This window comes from Equus przewalskii, chromosome 23 (genome assembly GCF_037783145.1).
Source record: "Equus przewalskii isolate Varuska chromosome 23, EquPr2, whole genome shotgun sequence".
NCBI classification, from domain to species: Eukaryota; Metazoa; Chordata; class Mammalia; order Perissodactyla; family Equidae; genus Equus; species Equus przewalskii.
This window is the reverse complement of record NC_091853.1, coordinates 4,311,410-4,321,644: the sequence shown is the minus strand read 5'-3', so window position 1 is coordinate 4,321,644 and position 10,235 is coordinate 4,311,410. Positions and strand designations below refer to the sequence as shown.

At 42.1% G+C, this 10,235-nt stretch overlaps 1 long non-coding RNA gene across 1 annotated transcript; it reads left to right on the top strand.

Moving 5' to 3' along the window:
- Window positions 1–419: 419 nt before the first annotated feature.
- Window positions 420–9,455, top strand: LOC139078976 (uncharacterized). The gene is made up of 3 exons (XR_011532200.1): window positions 420–644; window positions 8,118–8,248; window positions 9,221–9,455. It is a non-coding gene; the product is annotated as an uncharacterized lncRNA (long non-coding RNA).
- The last annotated feature ends 780 nt before the right edge of the window (window positions 9,456–10,235 follow it).

The window sequence follows — 10,235 nt, the reverse complement described above, 5'->3', positions numbered from 1 at the left end:
TGTCTTCTTTGAGCCTCCTAGGAGTCCTTGAGACGTGCTCATTATGGCCTCCATTTTGTAGTTCAGGTAGGCAAGTATGAAGATCATTTACTGAGTGTGCACTAGGAGCCGGATAATGGGCAGGCCACGGGAAATCAAAGCCACGAGTCCCAGAGGAGTCATAGTGTAGTGAGGGAGATAAAAATGATATGTATCTACATCTCCACGACACAGATCTGTCCAAAGGACAGGAAGACCATAGAAGGAGTAAACTAATTCTGTCTGGGCCAGGTTGAAAAAAGGGCGACGGAATATTTCATACAGGCGGTTACAATGAAGTACAATTTTGAGTGATATGAAAACCCAGAGAAGCAGTGTTTACTCAAGGTCAAACCACTAGAAATGACTCAAACTCATATATGGTGCCTCCAAGCCCAAGGTTCTCTCTCTGTACTCTGCCGTGCAGTTTGTGGTTTGCCCATTCAAAGCAGGCATGTGTCGTGTAATGTTTAACCAGAGTTAAAGGAATCGCTCGGCTTCAAAGATAGTTAGCACAGCTGGTGGAGAAATGTGATTGCCTGAATGGATTCTAAAGTTCATGGGATCACCAGTCACTGTGAGATTAACCTGCATTTATCAGGGTGTGGATGGTGCAAAACGGGGAAGTAAGTAAAGTTTGCTTTTGTGACATTTTCCCCCAAAGCCTTCAGGGTTCCCGCGTCCTCTTGCTGGCTCTGGCTTATCCGAGGCCCCACTGTGGTAATACAAGCAGGGCTGGCTGTTCCTTAACCTGAGCCCCAAATTATCCATTAACACTGACCAGCAGTGGCTGGTAATGATACTTATCAGGTTGCAATGGAATCGGGCGCATGTTACCATGACATGATCAATAACTAATAATTATCTGAGGTGATTTAATGTAGGTAATGTTTAATCCATTTTGGCATGGGATTTATAGAAACTACAATTCCTTAACTTGAAGAGATGGCTTTCTACAGGTGCAGTTTGAGATGTTGTGCTGCCTGAGGGAGGAAATACTATTTGTGGTTGGCAGCGGGGAGTTAGAAACCACGACCTCCGTGTCTACATGATGGCGGATCTCCCAAGAGCAGAAGGAACCCCGACTGTGCCCCGCTTGCTTGTTTGTTTTCTGTGCTGGGGTGACTGACTGTGTTGGTGGGGAAGGAGGAGTGACGGCTTTGTTTATCTAAGACAAGGACGACACATGGCGTGTGGAGCCCGGAGAAACTTGCTCGCCTTGGCCTTGTGTCTCATCACCCCTGTGGCAGGAAGGAAGAAGCCTGCTGGGGTTGAGGGCTTTGGCAGGACCACGTCCGGTTTCCTGTTCTTTGGGCTGCCATGGTGCCAGGGGGCAGGTAGCAGTGGGGAGCACCGGATGCCAGAGGAAGGATAGCTTAAAGAAGTCAATAACTCCAGCAATTAGGGGAGAAAAAGCTATCCCTAAACATGTCCTGTTTGTTTCAACCAACAAACACTATTATTATTTGAGTTACTATTTGGACTACAAGAACTCAAAGGCCCTTCCAATGAGAGCGCTCAGTGACTTCATGACCATGACCAGAAGGGGGCCAAATGAGTGGGAGTGGGGAGTTTTTGCTGAGAGAGCCAAAAGTTTGGTTAGCCTGTGTCTGTCCCCATGACACCCCTTTTATTTCCAGGCCTTTCGTGTTCACAGGAGCCTGCATGGGCAGGCCCTGTGTCTGTTGTGCTTACTACTCTATTACAGCACGTCACCCAGTGCCTGACACAAAAGACAAAATCAGTAAATATTGTTGAGTGACCTACGTGATGATCTATTTGAGGTGAAATCCCATTAAACCATTTCCTTCTCTACGTTCTAAAAATCGTTCAGACTTACACTTAGGTCAACAAATAAATAAAACTCGTGCATAGGAAAAAAGGCTAGAAAAGGAAATAATCAAAATAGGGGAAGTTTATTTCTCTCTGTTCTTTTGTTTAACTTTCTGTTTTTTCTGACTTTCTATATGAAGAAGGATGTTGGCTTTAATAATAAAAAAAAACCTTTAGCAAACTTTAAAATGTAAAATTCTTTTGTTGGAATCCATCTGTTTTCTGAAGCAATGACAGCTATCTACTCAATTCCTACAATGTTTGGGAAAGTTGGAGCTGTGAGTGGGTTTATATACACACGTGCACATATGTGTACACGTGTGTATGTGTACATATGTATGTATGTATTTTTATATACTCATTCTTCAAAAGTTCACTGTAACCAAATAAGAAAGACAGGGAATATCCATGCTGTCTTCCAGAACAATAGCATTACGTAATTCCTCTATGGACATTTGCAGAAGTAATCCCCAAGCTGATTAATTCTGCAGTCTCGTCTCTTGCTGGACCCATCTCCCCATCATTGTCTCTACATCCTCCACTCCCACCATACTGAATTATCTGACACTCCCTGATGAGGCTGTCTTGCCCATCTCTGTGCCTTTGCACATGTCCGCTTAGAAAACAGCTCATTCAAGATGCCGGTCACAAAGGCATCACATAGTACACGAAGCCCTTTTGACTCCCTTCTCAACCCCAACCCCCACCTTTATGGACAACTGATCCCCATTCTTCTGGATGACCCTTTCACCCATGAATGTGCCTATCACAGGCCTGGCTCTGGACTGTGCCAATCTGGACACAGTTGTCTCTCCACTAGACTTAGGTTGCCTGAGGGTGTTCCCAGTCCCTGGCACCTGGAAGGTCCTCAAGAGGTGTTTGATGAATGAAGGCATACATCTGACTACAACTTTCCAGTCCCAGTGACAGGCTAATGACATGTGATGACACCAGTGGAAAGAAAGGAGCATGTAGGAATGTATGTTTAAAATTATGATAGAAGTCAGAGGAAAATGAGAATTCATTGCAGCCAACTTTAGGAAATGTAAACTGACTTGCCACTTATTTTGGATCTCCCAGTGCTTTACTTTGTTGTTTTTGTCTAGAGATGTTATCTGAGATTATGCTGTTTATATCTTGTCTATCACAAATTCTAGGGTTTGGTGGTAAGAACACAGAAACTAGTTTCTATGCTACCATGGCAATCACTGCTTGTAAAAAACAAAATAAAGCAACTTTTCTCCTTGAGCCCGTAGAAGAAACGCCAGCTTTGAGATGCTGCCTGATTTAGATGTAAGGTTCATGCCCAGTACTCCAGGATAAGTACGATAATTATAACAGTGTATTCAATATAATGATAGTAAATGCTGGCACGGCTCTTGCCATGGGGCCTGGGGACAATGGGTATTTTCCACTCTGGTGTTGCTGCCTTCTACCACCATCCCTTGGGGCACCACGCTCTGACCCCAGCCTGAGAAGGGAAGGGCTTTTTACCCTGACCTGACCAGGTGGAGGAGGGAGGGCTCTTCCCCCTTTCCACTGTCTCTCTGACTGATGAGAGGTTTCATGGAGTTTCAGAGAATAAAATAAAATAGGGCTTCCAGGATCAGGGGGAGCCTGTAAGGTAGGGAGAAAGAGAAAAGAGGCTCTCATGTGCTGAAGATGGGGCAGAGGTACAGTAAAACAAGAGATTTGAGAAATGGGAATTGGAAGAAGAAGAGATCAAGACAAGAAATGTGTAAAGGAAATAAAATAGAAGACGATGGGAAGAGACAAATATACATATGGAACCTGGAGAAGAGAGAGGGAGTGACAGAGCTAGAACTAGAGAAAATGCTGTGAGTGGAGAGAGAGGAGTAGAGAATCAGTGACTTCATTGTATCTAGGTTGTGTGTTCCTCTTGGGGAACATGAGGCCTCCCGTTGCTTAGACACTTAAGCCCAGTTCAAGATCTTGAGCCAGCTTTCCATGCATGCCTTCCCTCTTCAGACCCCACACATATGGTCTATCATCTCTCATCTTTGCTGCTGCCACTCTCTGTCTTTCTTCTTGAGGCTCTGATCCCTCCAGGACTAGCCATGGTTTAGGATGAAGATTTCTCAACCACTCCCCATCCTATAGCCTTTTTATTACCAGTCAATTCAGGGAAATGAGGGGAAATCATTCATTCATTCATTCATTCATTTATTCATTTCCCAAATGGAAGCCTATCAAACTTAAAATCTAAAGAAGATTTTTGCTTGGCATACTAGGGCATAATATGGTTCTTGACTCACTTGCCAACCTCATTTCCTGTCACTTATCCTTTTGCTCACTTCACACTGGGTTTCTTCCTATTTCTCAAATACAATAAGCATTCTCCTCTTGCATTTGGCTTTAGCTCTAGTTGTTTTTTCCTTCTAGAATGCTCTTGTGGCAGATATTTACATGGCCCTGTCTTTCAGTTCATTTAAGTTTCTGCTCAAATGCTACCTTCTCCTAAAAGCCTTTCCTAGCAAAGCCACTGAAAATAGCATTCCTTATCAATCTTTATGTTGTACTCTGATTTTTTTCTTCCATATCACCAACTACTATGTAATTCCATCCATCCATCCATTCATTCGTTTATATATTTGTCTTTGTATACACTGTTACACTGGAATGTAAGATCCATGTGTTGGGAGACATTTCTCCATGAGTATCTCATGTTGTTGCATGTCCAGACTATCTTTTCCAGTACCTCTGTTTAGTAAACACCCTGGAAGGCAGAAATAGAGTCTCCCTCTAGAGCAAAGATCAGGAAAGCTTACAGCACATTAGGAAAGGTTCAGATTCCCTAAGCTCAGGATTCCTCTCCTGTAATGCAGCCCACTGAAATTGCAACTGTCACCTGATACCCCAAGTCTCAATTCCCACATGGTGACCCCAGTGCAAGAAAATGCTGATAACTCTTGCATCCAGGAAAATGTGGCAGGTTCACTTTTAGCTTGCAAGTGGGATAAAATGTGTTCCTTAGCTAAACTCTTTCAAAGAGTCAACAATCAGCCATTTGCTTATATCTTGATGAAGAGATCTCCCTGCCCCAGCCTCTCCCCACCACTACCTGTGCTATAGCCTCTGTTTCTCCGTTAGGCACTGTCACTGTCTAGAGCACAGTGGATGGGAACATGCCTTCAGTGAAGCATCCCAAGACCCAACCCAGGACTCACTTATGTATCATAGCTCAGGGAAATTCCCAACGGGTGGGCGCAATCTCAAATCTCCCATTTCTCCAGTTTTGCACACAGAAAGCCAGTTTGAGTAATCCCTGACTTTTGCCCAAGTGTTGCAGAGTTTTTATTTTATTTGTGAGGTTATTTACAGAGAGTCTTCATTGTGCACAGGCAAGGCTGAGAATTTACAAGCTTGTTTTGGTGTCTCTCTGATCCTCAGCTGTCTTGAGAACATTTGATTCACAGGGCAGTGCTGTGGCTAACGCTAGAGGATCACTTTGTGAGCCTAGATTGTTATTTTTCCTGAATTAACCTAAGTATGTTTTTAAAGAGATATTGGTATTTATTTGCATTAGTAATAGAGGCACATGCAACAAACGTTATCCCCAACGATCTTGTGTAACTGAATTTTGATAGGTCAAATTGTACTTTCTCATTCAATTACATTATAATTCTAGAGATAGTAGTATTTATTTTCATTGCTTAACGGTCTGCAATTGGGAGTGATTACTGCCTCTATTTTCATTCTCTAAATGAAAGGTCTATTGAACACCTATTACATCCACAGGATAGTGGCAGGCTTGCAGTAGAGTGGGCAAACAAGTGTGCCCTAATCAAGTTAGAACATAGTGCATGCCTTAAGTATAAACAAAATATTAAGTGTTGGTATAAACAAAATGCTACGAAGGTTTCTGAAAACAGAATGATCAGGAGTGGGTTCAGTTCTTACAACTTCAAGCACAGGCCTGATCTCGAATAAGTCCTCCGTAATGCTTGTTTAATTGAATAGGGAAAGAGAGCATATCTTGCTTGGAAGATCAATGGTTTTACAGAAGAAATGTTATTTCATATCGATCTTGGGAAACAGGTAGGCCAATGCGAAATCTCTGGGAAAGAGGCCAACATTTTAGCAAATGGATTCGAAAGTGAAGAGACGAAGTTCTCTGCCTTTGGACCCTTTCTAGCAACTTGTCATGACTTTATTCTCTCCTCTGCTTTGTTACTAAATAGAACTAGTAATTATATTAGTGATTCTTACTAGCAGTAATGATTACTGATTAGTGAAGTTTCTGCATCATCACATTACTCATTGTTGTCTTCTCTATTCCAAAGAAATAATTTTCATGATGACTAATGTCTTTTTTACATTTTCAAAGTAATTTGAGAACCAAGGCCACTCTAGGAAAAACTGTGAATTAAGGAGAGTTTGTCATTAGCTTTCCTTCCCTAGGCAACACTTATGTTCTGGATCACAATATTTATATTAATATAGGCTTTTCTTGGGTCTTGGTTCTTGAAGGGCCCACTGTCTGCTAATCCATAGCGAATTTTCTTGATAAACAAGTAGCCAAAAAGTTATACCGTAATAAGTTGCTTTTCTCTGGTGTTACATATTTAAAGATGGCAGCATGGGGCTGATCTGAAACTCGTGGTCATAAGCAGTGATTCAAATGGTGTGAATTTTATTCAGCATGACAAGCTGGTAGTCAAAATATATTAGACTACATGCTGCTACATTTACATGTTGGAATCACAGAATTTTAAAGTTGAAAGGGAACTTGAAAATCACCTAGTCTGACACTCTCTTTCTTTTTTTTTTTGTTAAGACTAGCACCTGAGCTAACATCTGTTGCCAATCTTTTTTTCTTCTTCTTCTCCTCAAAGCCCCCAATACATAGTTGTATATTCTAGTTGTGAGTGCCTCTGGTTGTGCTATGTGGGACACCGCCCCAGCATGGCCTGATGAGCGGTGCTGGGTCTGGATCTAGGATCCAAACCAGTGAAACCCTGGGCAGCCGAAGCAGGGCGTGCAAACTTAACCACTCGACCACGGGGCCGGCCCCTGATTCTCTCATTTTGAAATAAGGAAACTGAGGCCTTGAGAGGTAAAAACAAAGAAGTAAGCAAACAACTAAGCAAACAAACACAACTTATCCAAAGTCAAGAGTCAAGCCAGCAGCACCAAGTTACGTGAGGCTAAAATTCAGGTCTGTGGATGTGAAAGCCAGAGTTCTCGGCAACTTAAAGAATCATCACTTATCTATTGTTCTGAAAGAATTTAATCTCTAATTAAAAACTAGTGTCAAACTGATAGTTAATGTCTCATGTATGAAAGAAAAAAACCTGAATATTAATTATGAGCCAATTGCCTATTACAATTTTCTCTCACATTACATCAAAGATAAAGCAATTTCCATTCTACAAAACAGAAAACCTGGTGGTTTCTAGGGAAAGTGCGTGATCTAAGGTCATGCAAAGCATCAGTGGTTTAGCTGGGATCAGGACACAGAGCCTTGGCCTTCTCCTTGTAGTCCTCACCTCGAGTCCCAGAATGTCTTCACTGGGGACTTATTTCAACCAGTGTTCCCACTGGTGTGTAAGTTTTAAACTATAATTAATCCATGCTCAAGAGTTTATGAATGTCCCAAGGTAATTGTTGTCTGAGATACAAAGAAGCAGGGTCTCTGCCATCAAGGAGTTTCCGTCTGGCTGGGATGGGTCTCAGGGGGCATGTTCCGTCCACGAACAAGGCAGTTAGACGACCATAGGATTTGTAAGTTTCCACAGGTGGTTTCAGTCTTATGATCTTGATCTGTACACCTTGGAGCAAATAATAGTAACAGCAGAATAAGTAAACCACAGCAAACCTTTTGACTCAAGGCCTTGGATACTCACAGATTTTCTGTCTGGCATTTTCACGCCTTTCAAACTACCTATTAATGATGCTGACCTTTTTAGTAATTTGATTCTGACAATGGCACAGCAGCAACAGAGCTCAAAGGCTGACAGCCTGATGTGGGCAAGCCAAGGAAGAAATGACTGCTTTAAATTAAAGAAAGACTATTTGTGCCTCTATGGCAGGCAAATTCCAGATTAAAGAGGAACTCCTCCCCCATCTTTCACACTATATCACACCCACCATCTTCCTGTGGGTTTATTTCCCAGAACTCAGAAAAATTGGCTGCGCATTTGGGCCTCCAGATGTAACAGGCGCATTGTTGACCACTTCATTTGTCACTGAGTCAGGTTTGGAAGAGTCCTTACCAATCATCTCCTCTAACTTTCTTCTCGAAGTAGTGTGAACTCTGGAAAGTTCTCCAAAGCCTGCTTGGATGCTTCCAGTGATGGAGAACTCAGCCCCTGGATCAGCCAAGCAAAGATCCCACCCATCTACATTCTCAGGAGGGGCATTCAAGAAAAATAGGGTGAGTAGATCATAGAATCATAGCCTCAACCTCCTTCTCTTCACTCCTTCCTTCTTTCTTCCTCCTTCTCTTCATATTCTTTCTCTAAGTTACAATGTTTTCTCAGTATCTATTGAGCATCCAACAGGTTGATTCACAATTAACTGAAGAACCATTTGAAAATGTGTTTTGGCCACCTAGCCAGCAGTCCATACTTTTGGATAAAAGGGGAAAAGGAAAATTAAAGATTACTTTTAGCTTAAAAAGTATATGCAAACTAGTTTGCAAAAGATGAACTGAATTTTCTGTCAGCCCCTCCTCCTTTCCCCTGGCATAGCGCTTTTCCTGAAAGAATTACATCAGGCTGGAAAATTTAGCTTTTGGTTTGTGACCAGATTCATTTCCTGTCCCTCATGTGTTTTATCAGAGAGTTAACTTTTAAACAAGGGGGAAAAATCTTTCTTTCTCACACTGAGCGCCAAGATTTTAAACTATTTTTCAAACATCTCTGACTTGTCTAATCATCAAATTCACTTCTTGAGCATTACCCTGGACCTTTCTAAACTATCCATTTTCTTGGATCTATGGATGATATGTCCAAAGGGCAGAGACTTAGTGCAGGCTTATTGTTCATACTTACTGAGCTTCCTCATTCGTGGAGAATAACTGATGGTCAATTCCTGTAGGGCCTCCACTAACATATATAGCAACTTTGTACAACTTGGCAAAATACCCCATCTTCGAGTCGAAGCAGCCCAAAGTTGTACAACTTGGCCAGCAGAAGGCAACTTTGTGAGAAGCAGAAAGCATTCCTTCCTCTGAAATAGACATTACCCTACACCAGGCCTGTGCTTTGACTTTGTATAATAAGGACAGAAGTGGTAGTTAAGCTAATATTAGCCCTGTAATAAACAAACTCAAAATCACCAGTGGCATTTTGCCATGAAAGTTTGCCTCTAGTTCACGTTAACGTTACTCATCAATCTCCAACAGGTACGTGGGAGAAGATAGAAGATGGGGAAGTCAACCTCTGCTTAATCTCTTCAGCCTAGAGATAACACTCCTCACTTCTGCTCATATTCCACTGATATGAGCCAGTTTCTTGGAGCCACCTAGGTGACAGATGAAGGAGGAACTGGGAAGTGTGGTTCATATCTGGTGGCCACTTTTCAGATCCAAGGAGATTTTGTGCCTGATGATTTAATAAAATGTATGTTGAGCAAGTCAAGGTATTTTTGCAGTCTTCATGCATATAAGGAAGGCACAGAGCTGCTGTTGTCTATCTGGGAGCCCAGCTTCAATCGCTTTTCAGATGCCAACTGCTTCAGGCCATAAATTCATGGGAACATGGACTCGGGAGTCAGTCAGTGCTGAATTTAAAAATCTCACAAATTGCTTAGCTACTCATTGTCTCTATGAAATATAAAATAGAGAGAAAAAGAATTCCAGTTAAGCATAATGAATTGAATGACTTGCTTGTCTCTGCTCCTCCTGAAATCCCAGTGAAATGAGTGAAAAATGTAAAGAAGTTATAATCTGTAAAGCTTTAAGGACAGTGACAGCAGATTAGAAATGTCAACACAATTTCAGATGATGGCTAGTGAACTCATGAATGGTAGCAGGTTTCATATAATGAAGAAAATAAAACTTTCCAAAGCAAGGTGAAGGCGAGGAAAGCCAAAAACCAGCAAACTGATTTACACCACAGAACTCTATAAAGGCCCAGGCTTGGAAGTACCGGGTACTTCTGAGAAAGGGAGTATAGAGTGGGACTAAAAACAGAACTGACCTGAACAGCCTGGGAGCCAGGGAGGGACGAAATGCCATACATTATGGGGCTTAAAGAAGACAGCAAACTGAGAGTAAGACTCCTTGCCTCCTTCCACTGCTTGGTTCCCAGATTTCAAAAGTCAAGATTATTTTCTCTCCTCTCTGGAGAAATTTCTGGGCAAAAGAAAAGGTCTATACATATTGCTGTTGGAGACATGCTGCTTTCCTACAGCTGCTG